This window comes from Sorex fumeus, unplaced genomic scaffold, assembly GCF_029834395.1.
Source record: "Sorex fumeus unplaced genomic scaffold, SorFum_2.1 ptg000078l, whole genome shotgun sequence".
Classification (NCBI taxonomy): Eukaryota; Metazoa; Chordata; class Mammalia; order Eulipotyphla; family Soricidae; genus Sorex; species Sorex fumeus.
The window spans coordinates 670,602-698,420 of record NW_026606135.1 but is presented as its reverse complement, the minus strand read 5'-3'; the positions used below and the strand labels follow the sequence as shown (position 1 = coordinate 698,420).

General features: G+C 41.8%; 1 protein-coding gene across 4 annotated transcripts in view; it reads right to left on the bottom strand.

Annotated features, from left to right (window-relative positions):
* Window positions 1-11,569, bottom strand: part of CCSER2 (coiled-coil serine rich protein 2) — a 130,184-nt gene extending 118,615 nt beyond the window's left edge. For 2 of the 4 annotated variants that reach the window (XM_056130495.1, XM_056130493.1), the window contains exon 1: window positions 11,324-11,569. The gene's annotated coding sequence lies outside the window, so the exon portion shown is untranslated. The remainder of the gene's footprint in view (window positions 1-11,323) is intronic. The other 2 variants (XM_056130494.1, XM_056130492.1) reach the window with 2 other exon arrangements.
* Window positions 11,570-27,819: the final 16,250 nt, after the last annotated feature.

Here is a 27,819-nt window from a genome sequence, read left to right as displayed (position 1 = left end):
CCGCCAGGAGTAATTCCTGAGTGCATGAGCCAGGAGTAACCCCTGAGCATCGCTGGGTGTGACCCAAAAAGCAAAAAAAAAAAAAAAAAAAGGCACCACTCTTGGGGCTGGAGCAATAGCACAATGGGCAGGCATTTGCCTTGCATGTGGCCGACTCGGGTTGGATTTCCAGCATCCCATATGGTCCCCTGAGTACCACCAGGAGTAATTTCTGAGTGCAGAGCCAGGAATAAACCCTGTGCATGGCCAGGTGTGACCCAAAAAGAAAAAGAAAATTGAAAGTCCTTGGGTCCACATTCCTTTCAAGTTAGCATCCTATTTTTTCAGCATTAGTTTATAGCAAACAAGTTCAAAGAACTGGCTATCTCCAGTTCCTAGAGTAAAGTTGTCTTTTAAACAACCCAGCCCAATCAAGTTGTTATATCCACCACTCCACTAGAAAAAAGTTGTTATGGTCACCAATTATTTTCATAATGCCAAGTCTAATATATCTTAGTCTTAGGCGGAATAAGACCTGACACAGCTATAACAGCCTTAATTCCCCTTCTTCCTTTGCAAGTGTATGCATGTGCTATAGTTCTCACTCTCTCCCTCTACCCACCCCATGGCGGGGAGGGGGGAGGGGAGATGGAGGAAAAGAGAGGGAGAGAAATGGAGAGCGAGGGAGAAGGGAGAAGGAGGAAAAGAGTGATGAGAGAGGGAGAAAGAGAGAAAGATAAAAAAACAGATGCATGCTTTGGACTTCACTTTGGACTTCACCAAGTATACATACTCCCTAGATTATCTTCTATCAGTTCCCACTATAGTAAATACTATCTCTAAGTCAATGACAAGAAATTTACATCTTCAGTTCAGATCTCTGCCCTGAACTGTAGACTCATACACTCACCTACGTGTTTAAACAGTATCTCTATTCAGACTAACTCAACATGTCCAAAACTGAACTCACCCGTTCCCCACAAAACCTGCTTCTCCTGCAGTCTTCCCGGTCTCAGTTCATGGTAATTCCATTCTGCCAGGTGTTTAGGCCAAAATCCACAGGCCACAAACAATGCACAATCAAATCCTGTTGATTCTCCCTTTAAAATGTATGTACAGTGTAAGCACTTCTCCCAATCCCTGCCTAAAATTACCATCATCAACCATCCTGATTATTGCTGGAGTCTATTGAATGATCTCATTTTGCCCTTTTACACAGCAACTGAGAGGTCTACTGCAAGTAAAAACCTTTCAATGCCCTGCCAACTTTGTCCTAAAGACCAACACGACCATATCAATTCTATTATGTACCTTCCTACTAGACCCCTCCAACCCATCTCCTGCCTGTTCTATGACCTCATCTTCCACCAATCATTTCCTTCACTGCCTCAGCTGGTCAATCTGAAATTGAATAAGCATGTCAGAGTTACATCTGTACTCTTGTTACATCTTTCTCAAACCCTCTTCCCCCCAATATCTACACACATCACAATCTCAATTCTTACAGATCTTGCTGTAACAGCACTCATCATCACAACCCTTTCTAACCACCTATATGATAAGGCAGAACTAGTTCCTCTTCTGCTCCTTCCACCTTATTCTATTCTTTTCTCTGTATCAGTACAATAACTGATACAATACAGAGACACCTAATTGTTTTCTGTATCTGAACTTGAAAAGAAGCACTCCAGAAGGAATAAAATGTGTTTTGTTCACTACAATATAGTTAGGACATGTTCAGAAAGTATTTCTTTGTTCTTTGTTTTTGTGGGGGGGTTTTTTTGTTTTTTTTTTTAATTACTGTCATTAGAGTCTATGTCAGTAGTGTTGGAGCTTAACTGTCCTTAGGCTTGGTAGTACTTAAAGGGTACCAGGGCCCAGAGCCAGGATCTCACACACGCAAAGCATCTACCATCTACCATTTGAGTCACATCCTTGACTAGTGGAGGGTATTTACTGACAGATACATAAATGAGGAAAATCCAGATTTAGGATCTGATCTTAAAGACTGGATGGAGAGAATTTACAAGACAGGATTTCACAAGTTCTAAAAATATACCAACTGCTGGACTGGCCAGCTCTACAGCCTCACTAGTACCAATCATAATTAACAGTTTATAATTATAAACTGTACTAAGACAAAAACAATAACAAACTTGAGACAAAATAAAAATAAAACAAAGGGGAAAAATAAAGAAATCCTTATACGGCCTTCTTACTCCCTGAGAAGGAATAATACATGCATGTGTTTCCAGTAAACTGGCTGACCAACCCAAACCAAAATACCACCTGACTTATTATAAATACTTAAATAGCTGTAATACATAATTCCTGCTTTTCTAAGCAATGGTCTTCTGAGAATATTTTAACTCCCAAGCCTGACAGAGGCTGCCAAGACCTAATGGTCAGAGAAAGCTCTCAAATTTCCCCAAAGCACTCAGACTGCAACCAAATATCATTAATACCACAACAATTCAAAGTACCTTCCTGTGTCTGCCTAGCTCATGTCCCTAATGTATTCACCAGGGGCTCAGTCATCAAAGATACTGATAACTTGGTAAGGAGGAATGGTGTGTTGGTTAGACAAGAGGAGGGAGAAGGGCTGAGGTGTTCTTAAAAAATAGGATCTGGATTTATATTTTGCATTTTAAAGAGAGGTAGATTACAGGCAGGGATGCAGGGGTCAGGGAAAGAACCCTCATTCACAACTGGTGGTATAATAAGTTGATTCAGCCTCTATGGGAAACACTAGGAATTCTCAAAAAAATTGAAACTAGAACTACTATTTCTTTAGACCCAGTAATTCAACTTCGAAGCATCTAAAATCTACCCTAAAAACACAAACACACTACCTGGGAAAGATATGAGCATATCTATGTTCAATGCAACACTATTTACTACAGCCCAGGATCTGGAACAATGCAAGTCCCCAATAACAGGTGAGCGAGTAAAGATGAGTGGAGGGGATATAAGGCATAGGATACCGGTTAGAGCATCGATTAGGGTGCATGCCCACCATGAGACCAACTCACATCCAATCGCAAGCCCCACATGGCCTCCCAACCATCTCCAAGCATAGCCTTGGGGATCACAAGCACTGCTGGTGTAGCCCTGGTGGCCAGTGAGCACCACCAACACTAAAGGTCTATTGCACTGCAGAACCTGAGCAACACCACATCCTGGGGCTCAAACTCTGCACTGCCTGGCCAAGCTTGGAAAGGTTCCTTGTTACACTCCTGACCCCAGAGAGTGACTGTGTGTCTGTGTCTGTGTGTGTGTGTGTGTGTGTGTGTGTGTGTGTGTGTGTGTGTTGGGGGCAGAGGGTGCAGGGGAAAGGGGAAGCTTGAAGGGAGGGGCAGGGAGAAAAAATAAGATATATATACACAATGGAATATTATTCATTACTCAGTTATAAGAAAAGGTTAAATCTTACATTCCACCACAATGTAGAGAGAAATAAAAGATGCCTTATTAAGCAAAGTAAGTCAGAAAGAATGGACAAATATTGAATGACCTCACTCACTGATGCCAAATGAAACAATAGCTGGGAGCAGTGATGACGGGGGAAAGAGTACTGACAACTATAGAAAGGAGTAAATGAATTTTTTTTTCTTTTCCTCTTTCCATTATACTTACCAACTATAGAAACTGAGCAAATGAACAATGGGAAGGAGAATGCAGAATGGAGGGTAAGGATGCTCTTAGCAAACAGTAGCAGAAGAAATCAATACAAATTCCTTTTCCAACTGATTCTGAAAAACAGATATAGGGTCTAAGTAAAGAACCAACCAATGGGTCAGACAGTGCACTCAAGAACTGAAGGCATGCAGGGCCAGAGTTCAATCTCCAGGGACCTTATGTCTCCTGAGCACTGCAGAAAGTGACCCAGAGCACAGTCAATCCACGTGTGATCCAAAAACATGAAACATAAAACAAAAAAATTAAGTAAAAGCTAAATTTTTTAAATTTTTGAATAAAGGTGGGTTGGAGCGATAGCACAGCAGGTAGGGCATTTGCCTTGCATGTGGCTGATCTGGGTTCGATTCCTCCACCTCTCTCAGAGAGCCTGGCAGGCTACCGAGAGTATCCCGCCCGTTCAGCAGAGCCTGGCAATTCGACATGCCAAAAACAGTAACAAGTCTCACAATGGAGACATTACTGGTGCCCGCTCGAGTAAATCGATGAACAACGAACGACAGTGCAGTTTAATAAAGGTAAAATTTTATCAATTTTATAAAAAGAATAAAATTAAATATCAAAATTAAAATAAAATTTTAAACTAAAGGAAAAAATTTAAAGAAACAAAGAAATCTGGGACTGGAGGGTTGGCATATCTGGTAGGGTATTTGCTTTGCATGCAGTCAAACAGGGTTCAATCCCCAGCATCCTACACTGCCAGGAGTGATTCCTGTGTGCAGAGCCAGGAGTAACCCCTGAGCATCGCCAGGTCAGAACCAAAAACAAAAACAAAAAAAAGAAACAAGGAAATTTAAAGCAAGCCTCTCTCTATACCATAACTACAGAAAAGCACAAACAGAACAGAAATTCTTAATTACTTGCTATGATAGTCTTAGTGCATTTTTAAGATAAACAATCTTCAAAGATGATTCAACGATATTCAAATTCATCTACTAATCAACAAAGAAAAGCAACAAGGGGGAGGAAATAGGAGTTTCTACGGATTCAGACAGACTTTAAGAATCCTCAAACTTCCCTATGACTCAAAATCTCAATATAAAACAGTAAGAAGTCTTTAAAGTTAGAAAATACTGTTGTGGATATTCAAGAGCAAACAATTTAGCAGAAGAGCCAAATATTTAGATTACACTTATCATACTTTGGTCAATTCACTTAAAAAGAAAGGAGCAGGAGGGAGGACTATAAATCAAAGGACTGGAACACATGACTTGCATTCAGGATACCAACCTCACCCCAGCATTGACCACATGGTTCCCACAAGCACTACTCACCACTAGGACTGATGCTGAACAACAAGCCAGGAGTATCCCCCAAGCTCCAAAAGGTATGGCCCAGAAGAAGAAACAGAACAACCTCCCCACCCCACCCCCAAAAAATGGAGCATTGGGCTGCTCTCCAAAGGGGACACCAAGCTCCAGTATCAGCACCTAAAAGCCCTACTGCAAACAGACCTCAGAAGAGGGCCAGAGAGACAGGACAATGGAAAGGGACTTGCCTTGCATGCAAGTGACTTGGCTTTGATCCTTGGCACCATATATGATTCCCCAAACACTGCCAGCAGCGATCACTGAACATGACCCCAAACAAAACAAACCGCAACAAAAAGTTAGACAAGGCAAGGGGGGGAGGGGGGATTAGCATATCACAATAAGGAATACCAAGGAGAACTCTTTGTACCTGAGATGGCATTCTATGTTTACTTCTTTGTTAATATTTCCCTTTTCTTAACAGTTTCCTAACCCCCATTCTCTAGTCCCGAAGTTCTCAAGCTCTGCTCTCTTTTACAAGAAAGCTGTCAACTCTCCAAAGCTCCCCATCCTGTGTTCAGGCTTTGATTTTAATTATATGGTCTCTGCCCCCTCTTCCAGGCCCTACCCCTAACCCCATTCAAATCCTTGCCCTCTTCCGCTATTAGCTCATTCTCTATTAGCTCATACCTTCTACTGGGTACCTGTCCTTCAAGAGCATATAATCCAGTGTGGGAGGTGGCTATGTCACCATATTAGATACAACATAATAGCCCTAGCTTCCAAATCATCGTTGCAGCTTCCTACTTTATTATACTTAATTCTAAGTCCTGTATATTCCTATAAATATCCCCTAATCTTCAATTCCACTGTGCAATTCAGCTTCCTTTCTCATATAACCTATTTGAAACACTTTCTATCAAAAAAATTCAGTATCTTTCTAATTTCCAATTCAACCATCTCTCTAAAAGTTCTAACATACCATACATCATTCCCTTGCTTTGAAACAGTTAATATCTCTCCCAACTAAGCAAACAAAATAAGAATAACATACGATTTTCAAATAGAGATTCTAAATTCAGGCAGACTGAGTTTCATAATACAAATTAGGCAGGTTCCTTTATCTAAGTTTTCTCATTTGCAAAATGAGGCTATAAAAATAATTTACAACCCTAAATTGTTAAAGGATTAAGCAAAAAACTTCATGCCAAGGACCAGCAGTCAGAATCTAGATTCAATCAATTAATTATCACCCTACAATAGTTCATGTATCTAGGATGTCTCATTCTCCTGAGAAGCAGAAACCAGAGTTTTACTTTCATATATTTAAGAAATGATCTTCTGGTTATTTCAAACCAACAAAAACTTCAATGAATTATCCAAAATATTAAATATTTCCTTCACAAAAATCTGTCCAAGTTTATTTTTTTAAAGTGCCTATTATAAACAATGATAATAAAATTTTTAATTAGGTTTAGTTTTTTGTTTTGTTTCCCATTCAGGTTCAGAAAGAAAAACAGCAAGCATTGTCAGTGGAAACTCACTTAGATATTTATAGGATGCATCTTTATAGTATACAATCCATAAATTAAATTCAATGGAAGTATACATTAGATGTCAGTGACATTCTCTTTCATCATTAAAAGATGAAATCATAATGTTTTTAAGTCAGTGGCCTCAGTAATTTTAAAAATTAGTCTACAATAAAAAATAAAAAACTAAGACAAGTCAAAAGAGATTAAGAAGATTCAAGCAAATTTATGAAGAAAGAAAAATAATTCATACAAAGGAGAAAATAAAACCATAAAAAATACTGCATTTGCTTTCTTATTATGGACAGTGATATTAGACACAAGTCTCCTTTTATGTCTTTTTTAAAAAGCAAACTTTTATTCCTTTATTTGGTTTTGGGGCCACACCCAGCTATGCTCAAGGATTATTCCAGGGTCCTGAACTGAGGAATTACTCCTGACATTGCTCGGGAGACCATATGGGATGCTGGGGATTGAATCAGGGGGTCAGTGAGGAGCAAGGTAAAAGCCCCACCTGCTGTACTACAGCTCCATCCTCTCCAATTCATTCCCTACACCCCTCCCCCAAAGAAAAGGGAAACTTTTAAAAGTCAAATTTGTAAAGTAAAATACTGGTCAATCAACCTGTTGGAGGCAATAAAATTCAATAAAATTTTTCAAAAATAAATTTGGCAATATATTTCAAGAATGACAAAGCTTTCATAGTTTGACCTTGTAATGCCCTTCTAGGACTCTAAAGAAAAAATGTGAAAATGAAGACCTGCTGTGTATTAATTGCATTATTTGCAAAATTGAAAGTAACCAGAATTTTTGATTATTAAAACAAAGTAAGTTGGGACCAGCTAGACAGTACAGCAGGTCGGGCTCTTGCCTTGCATGCAGTTAACTAAGGTTTGATCCATGGCACCCCATATGGTTCCCCCTTAAACACTGCTAGAAATGTTCCCTGAGCACAGAGCCAGGATAACTCCTGAGCACTACCAGGTGTGGCCCACAAAACAAAAACAAGTAATATAAATAATGTACAATTTAATATACAAGAACAATAGCAAAACTTAACTATACGTTCTTAAATATTACTTTTATGCCTTGATTATAGTGCAAAACACATATATGAAAATTAAATGAGAAGTTTATTTTTACTATTTTATTTATTGACCATTGAGTTGCGTTTTTAAAAAATCTTTTAAAGCTGGGACTGGAGCGATAGTACAGTGGGTAGGGCGTTTGCCTTGCATGCAGCCGACCCGGGTTCGATTCCCAGCATCCCATATGATCCCCCAAGCACCGCCAATAGTAATTCCTGAGTGCAGAGCCAGGAGTAACCCCTGAGCATCGCTGGGTGTGATCCAAAAAGGAAAAAACAAAAAATAAAAATCTATTAAAACTAAAGATCCATCACAGTAAATATATACTTCAGAAGTACAACGACCCCCCCCCCACACACACACACAAATCAGCTACATTTTCACCAAAAAACCTTCAGCCAGAGAGATCACTCAACAGGTTGGGGTACAAGCTTCACATATAGCTGAGTTTGATCCCAGACACCAGATTGTACCCCAAGCACTGCCAGAAGTGATCCCCAAAAACTAAGGGTAGCCAAGAATAGCAGGAGCATCACTGAGGCTTAAAAAAATAAATAAATCTATCACATATGAGTAATTAGATAGGTCCGTCTCGTAAACTACTAGCCAAACATGTTGTGCTAGCCATGCTTTTAGGCAGCTGTAACCTTGTTATATTAAATCTCATTTTACCATCAAAACATAATATGTAGTATCTCCATATGGGAAGCAGAAGCCACTTGTTATGGGGCATCTGGAGAGAGGGCTCCAAGCACTTAGGTTAAAACTAGCTAGTAAATGGAATCGTGAAGATTAGGTTTCTTCCAGATTCCCAAATGAATTCTCATGTTTCGTTGTCGCTCAAGAGCTCTAAGCCCCTAAAACTAACAGGTAAGCATTCAAGAAGGGAAAAAGTGCACACCAATTTGCTCTTTCTTAAAAACTTAAAAACAACTTCCTTATTTCATCCCAAAGCACCCTGGAGTAACAAATATACACATGTTATATTAAGGTCAGCAGATTTAGAATACAGGTGAGCTAAAGTAACCTCAAGTACGTAAGTTACGAAAATGCTTTCGTTGTATAATGGGTACAATTTTTAAAGTTGAACCCAAACTGTTTGTCCTTTTAAATTCACTATTCTATTAATTTAGCTGCTCCACACCCTCTTCCCAATATATTCCCAACTTTTTCAAAACCCCTATTCAAACTGCAATATAAATTTTCAGATGCAGAATAGGGAAAATCAAGGAGCAAAGGTAAAATGTACAGATGGTTAAAAGGGCTGATTTGTAAACAGCTCTGTCTCTCTACCGGTATGACCTTGGGCAAATTATTTTACCTCAGAATAAAGTTTTTATATCAAATAAGCAGCAATCTTTGGTCAGACCCTTTTTAGTAATGCATCACAAAATGCATTAGCTATTGTTTGTTTTTTATATGTGTACTTTTTAAATTATTATTATCTTGATCATAACCAGGATTTCATTCCTAATCAACAAAACTCTGACTTCATTCTTAAACATTTAAAAGTACCTCTACTTCTTTTCTAAGTTTTCTGACACTGAAACCACAGATAACTTATTTTGCCTATCTTACAGCTATGCTCACGATCAAAAGCATTTCTCAAAACTTCATTAGTTTTTCAGCACTTGTACCTTAAGAAAGTATTTGCTGAAATTACAATGTTTTCTAACATTAAAAAGCTCTTCTAGCGAAGAGACATACAAACAAATCATTAACTCTCCCCTAACAAATTCTAACTGCGAATGTACAATATGCTACTATTACTGGATTGGTCCAGACAAGGGGAATAAAACATCTGGACAAGATTCAGAGGTGATATTTTGATTAAGTCTTGAAGGACAAGTTGTTTATTAAGTAGAGAATTTTCAACAGAGGGAACAGTGTAAAACCACAAAGATGTCATCTTCAGAGATCTCCAAGCAGTCTTTGTACAGTGAAGACTGGCATAAAGGCAGAAGACGAAATGAGAAATATAGACATGTAGCAGGAATTGTGTAAAGACTCTGACTCATCAAACAGATGATGGAGAGTCACTAATGGACTTTCAAATATGGAATCAAAGTCCCCTTCTTCCTGGGGCCTGAGAGATAGTGCAGTGGTAAGGTGCTTGCCTCGCAAGTAGCCACATATGATCTCCTGAGCACCATCAGAAGTGATCCTTGAGTGCAGAGCCTGGAGTAAGTCCTGAGCACTGCTGAACTGTGGTCCAAAAACAAAACAAAACAAAATTTTGACTTTAAAAAAAAAACTCTAATAGCACACTGGGTAGAGCACTTGCCTTGCAAACAGTCAACCAGGGTTTGATCCTCAACATTCCATATGGTGACCTGAACACCACCAGGAGTAATTCTTGAATACAGAGCCAAGAGTAACCCCTAAGCATCACTGGGTGTGGCATTAAAAAAAAAAAAAGAGAGAGAGAAAAAAAAATTTTAAATACATTTAATAAAAGTCCCCTTCGTCCATCTTTTAGTCAATGACTGGATCAAGGCACCAAATTTTAAAAAATAAAAATAAAGAAAAACCAGATTTGGTTGGTTGAGGTAAAACAGAATAAGTGATGTTATTGAATGGAGACTGTCTTCTCTTTGAAGGCCTTCAAGAAGTTTCTACTGTGATATATCAATAAAGCACTGATGCAAAAAAGTAGGGACTTACTGCCAGAGTTCAAGAAAGTACAGTAGTTTTAAAGCTAAAGATTATCTTTAAGGTCGATATTGGTAAAAACAACCAAATAGGAAGAGCTAAGAGCTATGATAAATAGAGGCAAACAGTAACAATGTCTAAGGATATTGACTTTAAGCTAAAATATCAGAACATTTAAGTCCTTATCATAACATTAATACAGCAATGGAGGGGGGTGGGTATTTAAACCAGGTAAGAAAGAGCGATGTCAGCGATGTCTTCTCCAACTCCGCTCCCTTGGAGAAACCTACAACCCAACGCATCTCGCTCCTTTTAAGAAACCCACAAGTCATCCCACCAAAGGCCATCTGAAACTGACAAGTTTCCATCTGGGACCACCAAGGAAGGGCCTAAGGCTCACAACCGCAAAGCCCAATTGGCCGGGCAGCTTGCGGAGATGAATTTGCAATTACTGGCCTTCCAACTTAAGCTGGGCCACCAACAGCGACCTCAAAGGTGGGCCATCGGCCTTTGACTTTGACCCACACTCCACTTCCCCCCGAAAAAGTAGCTTTCTACGGGTGTGTGCGTGTGTGTGTGTGTGTGTGTGTGTGTGTGTGTAAACTGCAGGAGTCTGAAAAGGCGCGAGCAAGCATCAATCTGCACCTACGGCAACGGTGTGCTCCAGACCGAAGTTTCATCTCAGGATGTATTTTAGGGTGTGTCTTTGTTTTGACTCACCAATGTAAAGAGGAGAAAGAAAAAAAAAAAAGGGAGAAAACCACGGTCATGGGGGCACACCGGTACTTTCCCCATCAGCCCTGCGCAGGCACTGAGGTCGCTGGGTACCCCAGCCTCGCCCCATCGCTCGGGACCGGCGACCGCCCCAGCCGCCGGCGGACCCCGCACGTCTGTCACCGCTCGCGGGGCACCGGGGCGTCCGGCCTCTCCGTTCCACGCCCTCCCGGCCTCCAGACGGCTCGCGGGGAGGCCCCGAGGGTCACCCCAGAGAGATGCCGCCCCCTGGGGGCCCCCCCCGCCGGCCGCGCTCGCCCCCGCCCAGCCCCCGGGGACGCCCGCGGCGCCGGCCCCGCCCCGCCTCCGGCCCCCCAGCTCCAGCCCTGACGGACCGACCCCCGGCGCTCACCGTGCGGGGAGGTCCGCTTGGCCGCCTCGTCCTCGGTCACGGCCCGGCGGCGGCTGACCCTGCCCCCTGCAGGTCCCGGGACGGCCAGGCGACAGGCGAGGGACGGCGGCGGCGCGTCACATCCCCGCCGACCCCGCCGCCCGGCCCGCAGCCTCCAGCATCGCGTCCGCGGCCTGAGGGAGCGCCGGACTCCCGGGCCACAGCGCCCCCTCCCTCGGCGGGCGCCAGCGCGGACTCCGCCCTCCGGGGCCCGCTCAGCGCGCGCGCGCGGTCCCGCCCCCCGGCACGCCCGTGCGCAGGCGCGAGCCTCACGGGCCGAGGCCCCGCCCCCGGGCCCGCCCCCCCTCCTCTGACTCGCGGCCTCAGCCCACCTCTGGCCACGCCCCCGCCTCCCAGCCGGCCTTTCCCAGGCCCCGCTCCCACCTCGGGACCCACCCACCCGCCCCGCCCCCGGCGCTGACCTTGTCTTCGAGCCTCTAGACTCTGGCCTTGGCTCCGCCCAGCCAGTGACGTCACCCAGCGGCTGCGCCTACCTTTAGCCGGGTTTTCACGTTTGCGGCTGGCTGCTGTCAAGTCTCTTAACCGCCTGTCCCGAGCCCAGAAAAGTTGGAAGTTTGGAACTAACGTGGGATCTTCTCCCGCCTTTCGGTGATGTGGAGATCTCCAGAATTTTCTCTGTGCGAACTCGTTCCCTGTTGCCACCTCCCTTGCCCTAGGGCTTTTCTGGACTACACTAGCCTGCTCAACAAAGCAAAACAGGAAATTTTGCTAAGGACCAGGGAACGGAAGGAGAAGCCCCAAGTGCAAAGATTTGGAGTAACTTCATGGCTCCATCAATCTGGAGTACATTACCAGGAGCCAAGTCCTCCTTCCCTTTGGAGCTTCCCCATTCAGTCATCTCTTCCACTCCCTTCTTCCTCCATGTTTGGACCTGTCTAGAGTGCCCTTGATCAAGAAGCATGGTTCTGGCTAGTTTCTAAAGGCCTGAATTGCCCTTATGTGGTAGTAGGGTAAAACTACTCTAGGAAATCCTCTCAGGACAAACCTACCAACAGGCTGACATATGTGTGTATATATATGTATGTATGTATGTATGTATGAGCTGGAGTGATAGCAGAGCGGGTAGGGCGTTTGCCTTGCACGTGGCCGACCTGGCTGACCCAGATTCTATTCCTCCACCCCTCTCGGAGAGCCCAGCAAGCTACGGAGAGTATCTCGCCTGCATGCCTGGCAAGCTACCAGTGAGGTATTCGATATCCCAAACACAGTAACGAGTCTCATAATGGAGACATTACTGGACCTGTTAGAGCAAATGGATGAACAATGGGAGGACAGTGCTACAGTGCTACAGTTACAGTGCTACACACACAAACACATCACTATCACCCCGTTGTTCAACGATTTGCTCGAGCCGGCACCAGTAACGTCTCCATAGGTCCCTGTCACGTGCTAGTGTAGCCCAATGGCATATTTGGGGGCTCTTTCAGGGTCAGGGGAATGAGGACCATCATTGTTACTGTTTTTGGCATATCGAGTACACCAGGGGTAGCTTGCCAGACTCTGCTGTGTGGGCAGGATACTCTCAGTAGCTTGCTGGGCTCTCCGAGATGGACAGAGGCTTTGGGGACAGCCTCTAATGACCTTTAGAGGTGTTCCCAGTCAGGTATGTATGCGGGCAGGATATTCTCAGCCTGCCAGGTTCTATGAGAGTGAGAACTAGAGAATAAGAGGTTGCACAAACACATAATAGCATTTAAAGATTTCTTGGAAAACATCCACTTTTTCCATGTCTTTATTCAGTGATATTCCAAGGGGAAAAGGAGGGAGTTACCAAACTAAGATCAGTAGACATGCCTGGTTTGAAAAACCACACTCCATTTATAAATATACTTTTATAATTGGAAAATGAAGTGTAATTCTAATAAAAATCTAATAAAGATTGAATTTCGTGGATAAGATGCATATTTAAGTTTGTGCAACACTAAATCTAAGCTTCTAGAACTTAACTTTTATTAGTTCAGACTATTAAAAGGCAAATGCCTGAACCAACCTCTCCTGAGCAAACCCCTTAAGAATATTCCCTCCAAAGATGCAATTACTAGCATATGCTTTAGGATTGATGCCTTCAACTAAATTGAGAGATGATACAGGGAACGCACACTCCCACCCTGCAGCCTGTCGTTGAGAATTAAGGAAGATTGAAACATTTAATTTTAAAATAAGAATTAAGAAAGATGCTATAAACTCAACAGCCAGGGGTATGGTGCCTCCAGCAGGTCAATCTGTACCTGTGAGTCGAGTGCATCAGCAGCGCCTGGTGGCGCCTTCAGATTTCCAGATACCCCAAAATTGCTGCTGTGCCTATGACCAGACCCCAAAAACTTGGGGCAAAGTTTACCAAGAAAGTAAATGGCCAAAAGTTAGGTATGTGGGAGACACACACACACAAACCACCTCCGGCTCAGCTATATAATTGGAGGCGTGGCCTCTCTGGTTCCTGATCGAACTGCTTGACGGCCATGATCCCAGAGACTCAGAAATAAATCTCGAAACCCAGCGGCTTTTGGAAAAAATGCGTCCAGTCCCTGCAGTAAGTTACAGGCGCTGGGCCACCCCAGGTGGGAATAGGTTTCGTGACTTGGCCTGTTCCCCCTGGCAGCCTGGTGGCCGTCGTACTCCAGAGGCCACTGGACAGTCAGGTTTGAGCCCACAGTGACGAGACAAGTGGGACCTCACAGGATGGGGGTGGAGCCGGCCCTTTCCTCCCTGTCCCAACAAGACCCCGAATCGCCGCCCACAAACGGCCTCTCTGGCTCCTGATCAAGCTGCTTAATGGCCATGATCCCACAGACTCAGAAACAAATCTTGAAACCCAGCAGCTTCTGGCAGAAATGCATCCAGACCATGCAGGTTACTGTCACTGGGTCACCCCAGGGGGAAAGGGTACTGTCCTTCCACCTGCTCCCCCTTGGTGGCTCGATGGCAGCCATCTGCCAGAAGCCACCGGTCAGGTTTGAGCCCACAGTGACAAGACACGTGGGGCCTCCCAAGATGGGGGTGGAACTGACTCTTTCCTCCCCATCCCAATGAAACGCTGAGTCACCGCCCACTAACGGCCTCTCTGGCTCCTGATCAAGCCATTTAATGGCCATGATCCCAGGATTCAGAAACAAATCACGCAACCCAGTGGCTTTTGGCAGAAATGCGTCCAGTCCCTGCAGTAGGTTACTGACACTGGGCCACACCAGGTGGGAATAGGTTTTGTGCCTTGACCTGTTCCCCCCAGAAGCTCGGTGGCCACCATCCTTCAAAGGCCACTGGACGTCAGGTTTGGGTCCACAGTGATGAGACAAGTGGGGCCTTATGGGATGGGGGTGGAGCCAGCCCTTTCCTCCCCGTCCCAACGAGACCCCAGGTCACTGCCCACGAACGGCCTCTCTGTCTCCTGATCAAGCTGCTTAACAGCCATGATCCCAGAGACTCAGAAACAAATCTCGGAACCCAGTAGCTTTTGGCAGAAATGCATCTGGACTGCTCAGTAGGTTACTGTTGCCAGGTCAACCCAGCGGGGAAAGGGTGCTGTCCCTCCGCCTGCTCCCCCTAGGCATCTCGGTGGCCTCCATCCTCCAGAGGCCACTGGACAGTCAGGTTTGGGTCCACAGTGACAAGACACGTGGGGCCTCACGAGATGGGGGTGGAACTGACCCTTTCCTCCCCATCCCAATGAAACGCTGAGTCACCGCCCACTAACAGCCTCTCTGGCTCCTGATCAAGCTGCTTAACGGCCATCATTCCTGAGACTCAGGAACAAATCTCAAAACCCAGCAGGTTTTGGCAGAAATTCCTCCAGATTTAATTGTTAAAATTTCGGAATTTTAAAATCACATGGCCACTACGACATCATATGTTATTCATAACCAGCAGTAGAAAACAAATTGTCTACTATTGCCTTTTCAGCAGATCTGAGTGTTGAGGTAAAATCCCAAATAATAATGGTGGTTCTGATGTCAAAATATTGAATGTAATCAAAGTAGAGAGAGAGTAATAATGTGGAAAGCATCTTCCCCACAGGTTGGGGGAGGGTGTGGGATGGGGGTAAAGGTAAAGGTAAAGGTAAAGGCCCTCCCGTTGATCGTCGATTTGCTCGAGCGGGCCCAGTAACGTCTCCATTGGAGGCTTTGTTGTTACTGTGTCTGGCATATCGAATACTCTCGGTAGCTTGCCGGGCTCTCCGAGAGGGGCGGAGGAATCGAACTCGGGTTGGCCATGTTGGCCGCTTGTAAGGCGAACGCCCTACCCGCTGTGCTAGGGATGGGGGTACACTGGGGTTTTTGGTGGTGGAGAATGGGCACTGGTGAAGATACGGGTGTTTCATTGTATGACCGAGACTTAAACCCGAAAGCTTTGTAACTAACTGCTCTCACGGTGATTCAATAAACAAAATTATAAAAAATGAAAAAAAAAGTAAGGTGGAGTTCATGCCCAATTCAATCAGCTAATCAGTGGCTGAATAAATAGCAGTACTCCTACATATTAAAAAAAAAAACCCTCAACAGTCTCTTTATGATCTGAGAAATATTTCTCAGTTACTGAAACCAGGAGAGCTATGCTTCTAAAAAATGCTAGCTTGGATTTCCTACAATTCAAAGTGTTTCAGAACCTCTTGGGGGTGTTTAGTAAAACTGCAGATTGTTCAACACCTCCCTCTGAGTTTCTAATTCAGAACTTGGATGGTACCTAAGAATTTGTATGTCTTGCACGTTTTCAGGGAACCTATCCTAGGGACCACATCTTGAGAACCACTGCACTCGGGAAGCTCTGTTGTAGTCATCCAAATCAGAGAAGAGAGATTTCCTCTAGAGAAAATTATAAATCACAGGAAACACTGAAGCACAGCTGAAAAACAAAAAATTTAAGTGTCAGCTACTATTAGGTCAAAATCACATTGAGGACAACCTTCAAAGCTGGGTAGGCAGGGCTGATGACAGCTGAGAAAGTCAGGGAATGCCTGGCCCCAGCCCATGAGTTGGGAAAAGACAGCATTAACAAGCAAGATGGTGTAAAGTTCCATGGGGGTGAGGAGGACAGAGAGAGAGCATGATGGGCTAAGCACATGCTTTCCCTGTGGAAGGCCAAGATATGATGCCTGGCACTACCTGGTCCCTGAGCACTGAGTTGGAAGTAGCCCCTGAGCACTGCCAGGTGTGGTCCCAAAATAAAACAAAAATGCTGTGGTGGGAATATATGTAGTATGTCATACTCCCCCTGTGTTTTTCTGGTTGTATGCAGAAGTGCTGGAATACAGAAGAGGAATTGAATGGTCCTATGGGATCACAGCATGGACTAGCTTATTAAGACAAACATTATGAAAATCCAGAATATCTGGAGAATTAGGATCAGTGTGGGAATCACACTAGAAAAGAGTCAGCAAGCATATTTATATATGTTTTATTATGCAGTTTCTGTTAGATTCTAAACAACTGCTACAGTATAACCTTAATAAATGAAACAAAGGCTTTTCTCACAATTCTCATACACAGATCTGACACAATTACATAGAACTTCATTGTAGAGACATTTTAAATTTTTATTACTTTGGAGTCAATGTTCCTGGGGATTTATTATATTAATTTTTTTGTTGTTTAAATATAAATGTATTACTATCCTTAATATTAAATATTCAATGCCATTAGTTATTAGGGAAATGCAAATCAAAACCACAATGGTATCATCTCACATGTTGGAATAGATAATAGCAAAAAGATAAAAAGTCCCAGCAAGAATAGGAAGTAAAGGTAATCTAGATTGGTTTTGTATTTTTAGTTTTGAGCTTTATTGGGTTTGGGGGGCTTGGGTTTCTTTGGGGGCCACACCCGACGATGCTCAGGGATTACTCTTGACTCTGAGCTCAGGGATCACTCCTGGCAGTACCCGGAGACCAGAGGGATGCCACGGATCAAACCCTGTTCGGCCTTGTGCAAGGCAACTGGACAACCTACTGTACTATGTCTCTAACCTCAGGAAAACAAATCTGTCTGACTATCAATGGGACTGCAAACTGATCCAGGCACTGTGAATACATCATAAAGGATATGAAAAAAATGAATTTACAACTACCATATGGTGTCCAACAATCTTACAACTGAGTGTATATTCTAACAAAAGTTTATCAGTATCTCAAAGAATTATCTGAGTCTTCATTTTAGCTGTGACATTATTCAGAATACCCAAGACATAGAAACAAACGAAGTATCCACTTATGAATAAACAAATAAGTAAATTGTGGTATACATACACAAATAAAATGTGCTATTTGTGACAATATAGATGGACATTGGAGATAATAATAGTCAGATAGACAAAGACAAATATTGTATTCTATTGCTAACATACAGACAGTAAAAGCCAAATGCACAGAAACAGAAAGTAAAATGGTGGATGCCAGGGCCAAGGGGTGGAGAAAATGGGGAGACACTGATTGATTACAGAGCACAAACATCTAATTATGAGATAAACAATTTCTGGGGATCTATGTAAAGCATGATAACAATAGTTAATAATAATGTTAAGTATAATTGAAAGTTGCTATGAGAAGTAGGCCTCCAATTTTCCTTCCATAGCAACAAAACAGCAATTACGTAAAGTGAAGGATGAATTAGCTAACCTTACTGTAATCATTGCGCAATCCATGTCTATCCAGTGATCACCCTGTACACCTTGCACAATATTTTACATCAATTATACCTCAATGAAGCTGGTGGGGAAAATAACACGTATTTTATTTTAAAATTCTGGATGGATGTCAGAATTTTGCGATGTGTCTCAACAGACTAAATCTATAATTTTTCTGTATGAGAAATGAATGTAATTTTCTCTCTTTTATGTCTGTCCAGCTATCTTAATACCATTTATTTAAAAGTTCATCCTTTTCAACTAGTGGTGCTGAAACAACTGAGCAGTTACACATCATAAAAAAAATCAACTTTGGGGCTGGAGCGATAGCACAGCGGGTAGAGCTCTTGCCTTGCACGCGGCTGACCTGGGTTCAATTCCCAGCATCCCATATAGTCTCCTAAGCACCGCCAGGAGTAACTTCTGAGTGCAAAGCCAGGAGTAACCCTTGAACATCGCCGGGTGTGACCCAAAAAGAAAAAAAAATCAACTTTAACATTTAGAAAGCAATAAATTTAAAAGAATTTCAATTTTAGAGAGGAAAACAGAAAATTATGGTAATAAACAAATATTTCTTAAGCAGAACCCAAAAGTAAAAATATATATTGGCAAACTGGATATTAACAAAATTAAAAATCTCTATTCATCAAGAAATAATTGAGAAACTGAAAAAGGCAATCCATAGAGTTGGAGACAACATTCACAAGAAAATTGTGAATTTGAGAAGCCAGAGCAACAGTTCAGAGGGGAGGGCACTTGCCTTGCACACAGAAGTTCAATCTGCAGCTCCCATACAGTCCCTAGAGCTGGCCACAAGTAATCCCTGAGTACAGAGCCAGGAGTAAGTCCTTAGAAAAGCTGAGTGTAACCCAAAATGAAAAAAAATATATATAAAAGGAAGGAAGAGAGGAAGGAAGGGAGGAAGGAAAGAAGGAAGGAAGGAAGGAGGAAGAAAAGGAGAAAGAAAGTTGTGAATCTGCAAAATAACTTGTAATAGAAGTTATTCAAAGAATTCATTCAAATCAGTAATATAAAAAGACAACCAAAATTTTAAGTAGACAATATCCTTGCCTGGTACTCCATAAAGGACGATATGTAAACGAGCTGCATAATATTACTAGTTTCAATGAAAACATAACTTAAAATCCAATGATATAATCACTTCACACATCTATGAGAGCCAAAAATCCTAAAAGATTGACAGTACCAAAGGCAGGGAAAGAATATAGAATGACTGGAAATCTCATACAGATGGTAAAACCATCTGATGCTCATTCTTATACTTTCACATAAATTTAAGTATGCCCTATTCTACTCAGACAACTTTCCCTTTTAGGTATTCATTTAGGAAAAATGAACACATGTTTACTAAATAACTTAATTAAATTGAGTTTAGAAACTCTAAGAACTGGCAGTAATCACACATCAATGAACAGGTGAATGGATAAATAAACAGTGAACTACTTATAAATGGAATAATAGGTTGGTATTAAAAAGAAAATAACTAGTTTGCTCAAAAGATATTAGGCATAAAAAATTCCATAAAATTTCATTTATATGAAACTCTAGAACTAGGAAAAGTAACCTATGATGATAGAAATCAGAATAATAATTGAGTTGTTGACTTGAAATTAGAAGATGCAGTAACATTGAATGGGAAGTAGCAAAAGAAACTTTCTAGGGTTCTGGGTGAATATATTTTAGTTCCAACACTGGATTCACTTGTGTGCACATTTGTCAAAATTCATTTTACTATGTGAAAAATTACTGTGCAGTTTTAGATAATAATTATACCTCAAGTTAAAAAAAGGAATACTTAAAGTCACTCAAATCCTAAATGCTTTGAATGCTGCTTTTGTCACATATTACGTTTTCATATGCAGTTAAATATATTTCTGGATTTCTAAATTCTGTTCCAATGATCTTGCTATATATTATTGTATCACCTCCAATGTGCTTTCATTATAGAAACTGTATAACATATTCTAATGCCTGCCCAAGATTAGTTCCCAGCCTCTGCACTGCTCTTTTAGGGAAAGAGATTCCTGACTATTTTTTTCTTTTATGCACTTACAAATAACTTTTATGATTAACATGTTAATTCAGAAAAAAATTTTGGGGTTTCTTCAAATTTATAGAGAGAGGAAAACTAATATCTCTATGAGGCTGAATTTCCTCTCTAACACTTGGTAAGTCTTTTCATTTTCCCAAGTAAAACTGTGTGATTTTAGACTTATTTTACTTTTTCATTTTTGGAGATTATTTATTATGTTTACTGTATTGGTATTTTGTGTTACTATAATACATTAGAATTTTCTTTTCTGATATGTTTTTTGTTTCTTGTGTGAATATAAGAAAGTCTTGGGGTTTTATACAAAAAAACCATGTAGGAGATTTTACTTTTTAAATATTGTTACTGCACTAATTTATCTTGTTGTAATAATTTTCCCATGAATTATTTGGAGTTGTCCAAATATGTAATCATGTCCTCTTAAATAGCCTTGTTTGATGGCTTCAACTCTGTATTAAAAACTAGAGAACATTGTTTTAATCATTACTTTAGCAGAAAAGCTAATAAAATGCTGACTTTAGAGTTAGAGTACATATTTAGAATGTAGTTCAGGAAACTACTGAGTGTCTCAAGTATTTAAAAAAAAGGAACACAAATAGAGGCCGGAGAGATAGTACAGTGGACACTGACCTTTCATGTGGACAACCCTGGTTCAATCCCTGGCACCAGACAAAGACAAATCTTAAAATATATTCTAAGAGCAAATTCTAAATAAACACTATGATAAAGTGGGGCTTATTTCAAGAATACAAAGGGATTAGACATTAAAAAATTCATTAATATATAATCATCTTCACATATATAGGGCTAGAAGAATAGCACAGCGATAGGGCATTTGCCTTCTGTGCAGCCAGCCTGGCTGAGCAGGGTTCGATTCCTCCGCCCCTCTCGGAGAGCCTAGCAAGCTACCGAGAGTATCTCGCCCGCATGGCAAAGCCTGGCAAGCTACCCGTGACGTATTCGATATGCCAAACACGGTAACAACAAGTCTCAAAATGGAGACGTTACTGGGCCCTCTCGAGCAAATTGGTGAACAATGGGAGGATATATATAGAGAGAGATTTAACAGGCTTCAATATCTATTTGTAGTATATTTGTTTCAGTTTGGGGGCCACACCAGAAGGTGGTGGTGAGGGCTTACTTCTGGCTCTGAGCTCTGGTATCACTCCTGGCAGTGCTCAGGGAAACTTAAGTGGTGCTAGGATCAAATCAGAAGCAAGACAAGGGCCTTTGCCCCTATTCTATCTCCCCAGCACTTCCCTGCCCCAGCCATTCTTAAAGTACTTGTTTTTAATTTGTCAAGTAACTCTCTACAAACCCTTAATTTACTTCTCTTTCTGGCATTATATGATAAAGTCCTTCAAAACGTCTCAAAAAAAAGGAATTCTGTTAGTAATGCAAAAGTGTCTGCTTTCTAAATTAGGAGAGATCACCAAACCTTAGACATCCATTGGTCACGCCTCTTCTGCTGCTGATTAGAGGAAATGCTTTCATTCTTTCTTGATGAGTCACGGTTCCTGAGGATGGATAGAAGGCTGCTTGCTAAAGCAGCAAAGATACCAATGAGGTTTCGTTTCATATTCTACAATAAATACAGAATTCCCACAAGGCCCATATCACTTTCAAATAAATGCATTAGGTATACATGTGGAGTCATGGAAAGCTATCTGGAAGTATCACGATCACGATCATCCCGTTGTTCATCGATTGCCTCGAGCAGGCACCAGTAACGTCTGCTTCGTCCTAGCCCTCAGATTTTAAAAAGTGCCATATTCAAAGCTCTTTCAGGGTTAGGAGAATGAGACCCATCATTGTTACTGGTATTTGGCATGTTGGGTACGCCATGGGGAGTTTGCCAGACTCTGCTGTGTGGGCAGGTTACATTCGGTAGCCTGCCAGGTTGTCCAAAGTAAGAATGAGATAATAAGATGTCGCATGGCCGCTAATGTGGTCTCTGGGTCTTGGCCGTTGATGGGATTACACAGCGCTGGGTGGCAGTTGATGGGTATGACTCCTGCCTAGTGGAAGATGGAGGATCTGGGTGGAGGATGCTTGGAGCAGGCTTGGAGATCTCAGCTCCAGGATCCACATGCCTTTGTTCTTCTGTCGGTACCTTCATGCGTGTGGAGAGTGGTCTCAGTATGGTTTGGTCTGGTCTGGAGGTCTTCGGCTGCCAGAGCTCTGCTCGGGACGGGGAGGGAAACTCAACCTGGAAGTATGCTTTAGTGAAAAATAAATTGACCTGTGCTAGTGGAACTCATAACTCCCCAGCCTGATTGTCCAGCTTTGAATCCTGGCTCTGCCACTTGCCGATCACACTTTGTGAAATTTTGGAAAAGTTCCTTTCTCTGTCTTTCGTTAGAAATTGGGATTGAGCCAGGTTGTTTGTGAATTAAAATGAGTTTATGTATGCAAGGTTTTTTTTAATGCCAGGCAGTTAAGAAATTCTCTATAACTAGATACTCTATGACATGATTCAGTGCAAAATAAAATTTTTTTAATTAAAAAAATAAAAATTAAAAAAATTAAATCTAAAGAGTGTACTTTCATTTACATTGTTATTTGTATATACAAAACTGGTTTTCTAGGGTCACTTTAACAAATTATTGCAGACTATGTGGATTAAAACAAGGAAAAATCTATTTTTTTCTTGAAAAGAAGAGTACAAGATGAAGGGTTGGTTTCTACTGAGGTCGTTCCTCTTAGCCTCCCCTAAGCCTCTCTGTTCTTTTGCTGTCACATGGTTTTCCCTTTGAATGTGTCTGGATCCTAGTTCACCCCTTTTTATGAAGACGCCAACCATGAAGGATTAGGCCTGACCCTCATGACTTCATTAAATTAGTTGCTTCTTTCAAGACTATCTCCAAATGCAATCACATTGTGAGGTATTGGGGCTAAAGACCACAACAATTTATCCCATATTAGGAGAGAAATTAAATACTTATTTGAATTATTTGAATACTCAAATAAAAGATTTCTATGCCCCCCCACCACGCCCCCCAGAGACCTTAACTTTTGTTTGTTTGTTTGTTTGTTTGAAAAGAGTTAGAGAACAATCAATTTGCTTAAAACTTGGACAAAGCTGACCCTTTAAACAATACTTTTAAGAAGTCTGGTCATTTCTGTTTTAAGATGCAGTGGTTCAATGACTGCCTCTACTTTCTGTTTCTTTTTATAAAAACATATGAGTATACATAGCTACAGAGAGTATTCGATATGCCAAACACAGTAACAACAAAGTCTCCAATGGAGACGTTACTGGGCCCGCTCGAGCAAATTGATGATCAACGGGAGGGCCTTTACTTTACTTTACTGTCTCTATGTATATACATATGCATGTATTAATATATATGGGCATGTAACAAATGAGGAATATAACTTTTTTTTGTAGAAGTGGCACACTTGGTGTTGCTCAGGATTACTCCTGACTTTGCACTCAGGGATCACTGCTGGCGTGCTTGGGAGACCATATGGAATGCCAGGGATCAAACCAGGGTCTGCCATGTGCAAGGCAAGTACCCTACTCACTGTACAATTACTCCAGCTCCTGAGAATATACCTTCTAAGACTTTTGATGAGGGACAGTAAGATTTACCAAGTATAATGTCACATGTCTCCTCTGGTCTTTGGCACAATGTCTTTTATCTACTCTACCAGGCAAAAGATTCCAGAAGAAGAGACAGGAAATAATAGTTCCCTCAGTATGATCAGGATTAGTAGCTCTCCTGGGTACCTTGGTTCCCTTCAGCTTCTGCAAACAAAAATAGACCCTCTGAAGTTTATGATACTGGGAAGTGACTAACAGTGAGCCAAGGAGGAAAGGGATGGTGGATAATCTCAAATCTCAGGTCACAGAGAATACTGTAGAGAGGATTTCCAATAAAGAGGGGAGGGGTTTCAAATTGGCTTATAGGGTACATAGCAACAATGTGTTACTTTCTAAGTGGACACCTAACGTCGCCCTTTTCAGTGTGTGGAACCCTGGAACAGTTTCTGTTAGCAATATGAACACTCTAAGGCTCTTGGCAGAAACTCAGCATTTCCAAGTGACCCATCTGGCTCAGAGCTGAACAGAGTGCAGGGGGCTAACTCGCGAACTACAGAGGCTTATTTAAAAACTCTACCAACTGCCCTGAAAGCTGGGAAACTGTCTGTGCACCACCCGCTGAAAGTGGGGTTAGCACAAGGAAATCACCTGCTGAGTGACCCATAAACGTATTTCCTCACCTTTACCAACCAGACACTCTGCCAAATCTGCTTCAAATTTAACTGGATCTTGAGAGTAATCACAAAGAAGATTCCTACTCCAGTTCACTGACCCATGGCCAGTTCTTGCAGTAGAAATAAGAAGAATATGTGCTTCATAGATGAGCAAGGCGTCCTTTTCTGATAACCTAGGTCATGACAGTTATGACTGGAGGTTCTCTGAGACTTTGGAGTCTAGGATGTCACTGGGTAAATGGAACGTAGTGGAATCCAAGCCCCTGGAAGAACAATTTCAATCATCTCTCTACCTCCTGCTACACATATATGCTTTGCATCCTCTTCTCAGGCTCACTTCCTGACAAGAAATGCAATAGTGAAGCTGAAGGATTTTCTGTGTATATTGGAAAGACAGCCACTGAGTGGCTGCTAGATATTAAATCAACATTATAAATTAGCCATGGCCATTACTAGCGGTAACAACATTAAAATAAAAGCCTAAATATGTTATTTGAGGGTTTTCAGTTTATTGAGGGTGGCAGTTTATGAATAAGGAAAAAGAAGAGATTTTTAAAAAAAAAATCAACAAAATTCAATTTGGTCGAAAGTACAACTATGTCAAACCTGATTTCGAGTTCATGGGAAAGTCAGGAGGTATGTGGCCTGTGTTTTATATAGGAGGGAATTCAGATGCACTGAGTTTGCTACCTTAGGGTGTGGCCTCATTTTTAAAGCCTGCATCAGCATCTGTGTTCTAGGTAGCAGAACGGGGAGGGAAAAGAAGGAAAGAAGCCCAAAGACATGCTCCAACAGTCTCCCTTCAGTCTTTTCCTTTGCGTTATCCTGAACATCAGGCACTAAGCCAGAGAAGCCAGGAGGCTCTGTTTGACTCACCTGACCCATGACATCTCCAGAGGGAAGGAACAGGAATTGAAAGCAAGTAGAAAAATTGAGCAAAGTTTTCCATCCTGCCCCTTAAGTTACTCTCCAGTGGAAATATACAAGAAGCCAAAATATACAAGAAGCCAACAGGCAAGTCTTAAGAGTATAAGCAAAGGGAAGGTTAGAGAAGGAAAAATCACAAGCTAAACTCTGAATGCCTTTTGATACGTGTGTGTGTGTGTGTGTGTGTGTGTGTGTGTGTGTGTGTGTATAGTATAACCTGTAATTGCAGTGAGCATTCAAAAGTATTTTTTGAATTGGGAAGGAAAAGGCTAACCTTTTAGGAAGTAATATTATAATAACCTTCATGATCAAGGGGCAAGGAAATTGAGATACCCTTCAGTTCTGGGTCCTGAGAAAGACGCTGACCGTTCCTCATGAAAAGTGACCTCTTGTTTATCTTACAGGAGAAAAATGCACAGCAAAAGCAGGAAGGATTTCTGATTTGATATTGCTGAGCCTTGCCCTTCCCTTTGTAAATGCCATTTGTCTGCTATGGCTGGAGAGGTTTTGTGACTCTGGGCTCCTTGCCAGGCGTCAGCATGTCATTGTTGAAGGTCCATAGACTCCTTTCCAAAAAGAGCCATTTCCCTTTTCAGCTACGTTGTGCTGTGGGTGGAGTAAATGCACTGTGGCTAGAACTGTTTCATTCCCGTCCATCACTGGGAGAAAAGGCAGGGAATTCTGTAGGGGTGGTGCAATCCCCAAGGACAGGATGGACACTAGAAGGTACCTCTGACTGTAAGCTGTAGTGTGGGGAAATAGAGAACAAGAATGGAGGGGTCCCCAAGTGACCCAAAACAGTTTTTCCAAAGTCAAAGTAATGCAATAGCATTGACATGGATAAGTAGTTTTCTATGCATTGAAATGAAGCTCTTAGGTGCTCCATCCTTCTAAATCATGATGTCAAAGGGTCATCAAAGGGTACACTACTGTAGAGCATGTTACAATTTGTATAGAAAAAAAGAAGTATGTGTATATACATGAGAATTTGTACCTTCAAAGATCGTCTCTAGGGGTTGGAGGAATAGCACAACGGATAGGGTGAAGAGAGAGAAAATAGAAGAGACCTGATATTCTCCCTCCCATTAGATTTTACAACAACAAATATCTCATTTCATCTCTTGTATGCAGAATGCTAAGTGGCAGAGTAGCAGCCCATTGAAAATGCTGTAGCACAAGGCTGGAGCTATAGCACAGTGGGTAGGGCATTTGCCTTGCAAGCGGCCTACCCATGTTTGATTCCCAGTATCCCATATGGTCCGCCTGAGACCACCAGGAGTAATTCCTGAGGGCACGATCCAGGAGTAACCCCTGTGCATTGCCTGGTGTGACCCAAAGAGCAAAAAAAAAAAAAAATCGTCTCTAGGACGATATTTGAGACATTGCTACAATGGCTGATTTTTGCAAAGGAGACTTCTATTACTAAGAAGTGAATGAAAGAAAACTTTATTTATGCCATAACCCTGATATGACTTTTCAAGATGAATAACATGACTAAAATATTTATTAGAAATTGGAAATAAAAATGAGACAACAACAATAACAGTAACACAAAAAGCAAAGTACAGTATCAAGAACAGTTGAAGCAAGAAGGCTTGAGGGAGGTAAAAGAAGACAAAATTAAGAGACAAGAATATATGATACAGAAAAGCCAAGGACCAGGATTGCAGTTTAAGGTGATACCAAGACAGCTGGGAAGAGAACCGAAGAGCAAATGGGTAAGTGAACATCAGATACTAGGAGGCATGGAGGGTGGTAAAAGTGTAGAAGTAGCCTTATGTTATTCATCTCTTAATAATAGTAATTTCCTTCGAAGGGTTAAAAAAATCAACTTGGTAAAATGTATGGTGTCATGATATTGTGAGTCAAATGAGATAAAAAGAAGACAGATAAGACTATCCTCCTGGGATTTCCCCAAATCCAGCCAGGTTCTGCCGGCATGTGGTGCTACCAGCAGATGGATGCCTGCCCACCTCAAAATACTCATGGCAGCAATTCTGATTTCTATGAATGTGCAAACTCCAGGCCAGAAGCAATAATCTCAGATCGCGTAATAGGTTAGCACCTAAGGGTGTGGAAGTGAATGGGCTGGGACTTTCCCAGTTGGAGATAATATTCCCTTCATCTCATGGCCCAATCTCAGATCACCAAGCCCCTCCCTTCCCATGATGAAAATAAGAATTTTAACTTGCTCCACTTGAAAAGTGAAAGGGGACTGAGAGTCGGGAAAAGACAACATGCCAATTCCCACAGACCTAAATTTGCATTATGTCCAAATACACATCATTAATGGGGCAAACTATGGCAGAGTTTTAATATCTTTGGAAATGAAAAACAGTGAGAATGTTAAAGTTTGAACTAAATAGAAATTGTTACCCTATATATAAAAGATAAGCATCTAGCATCAAATGGTTAATTATATGAGCAGAAAGATGCAAGGAGCAATGTTGATGTGAATGGGATATTATAAGTGAGAGGGGACAAAGGTGTCTACATCAAAAGCCACAGTATGGCATGATTCCAATTATGCAAAATCACATTTATATAGAGAGTGAAATATAGTCTTAGTTCAATATGATGAAAAAAATAACCCCCCCCAACTACT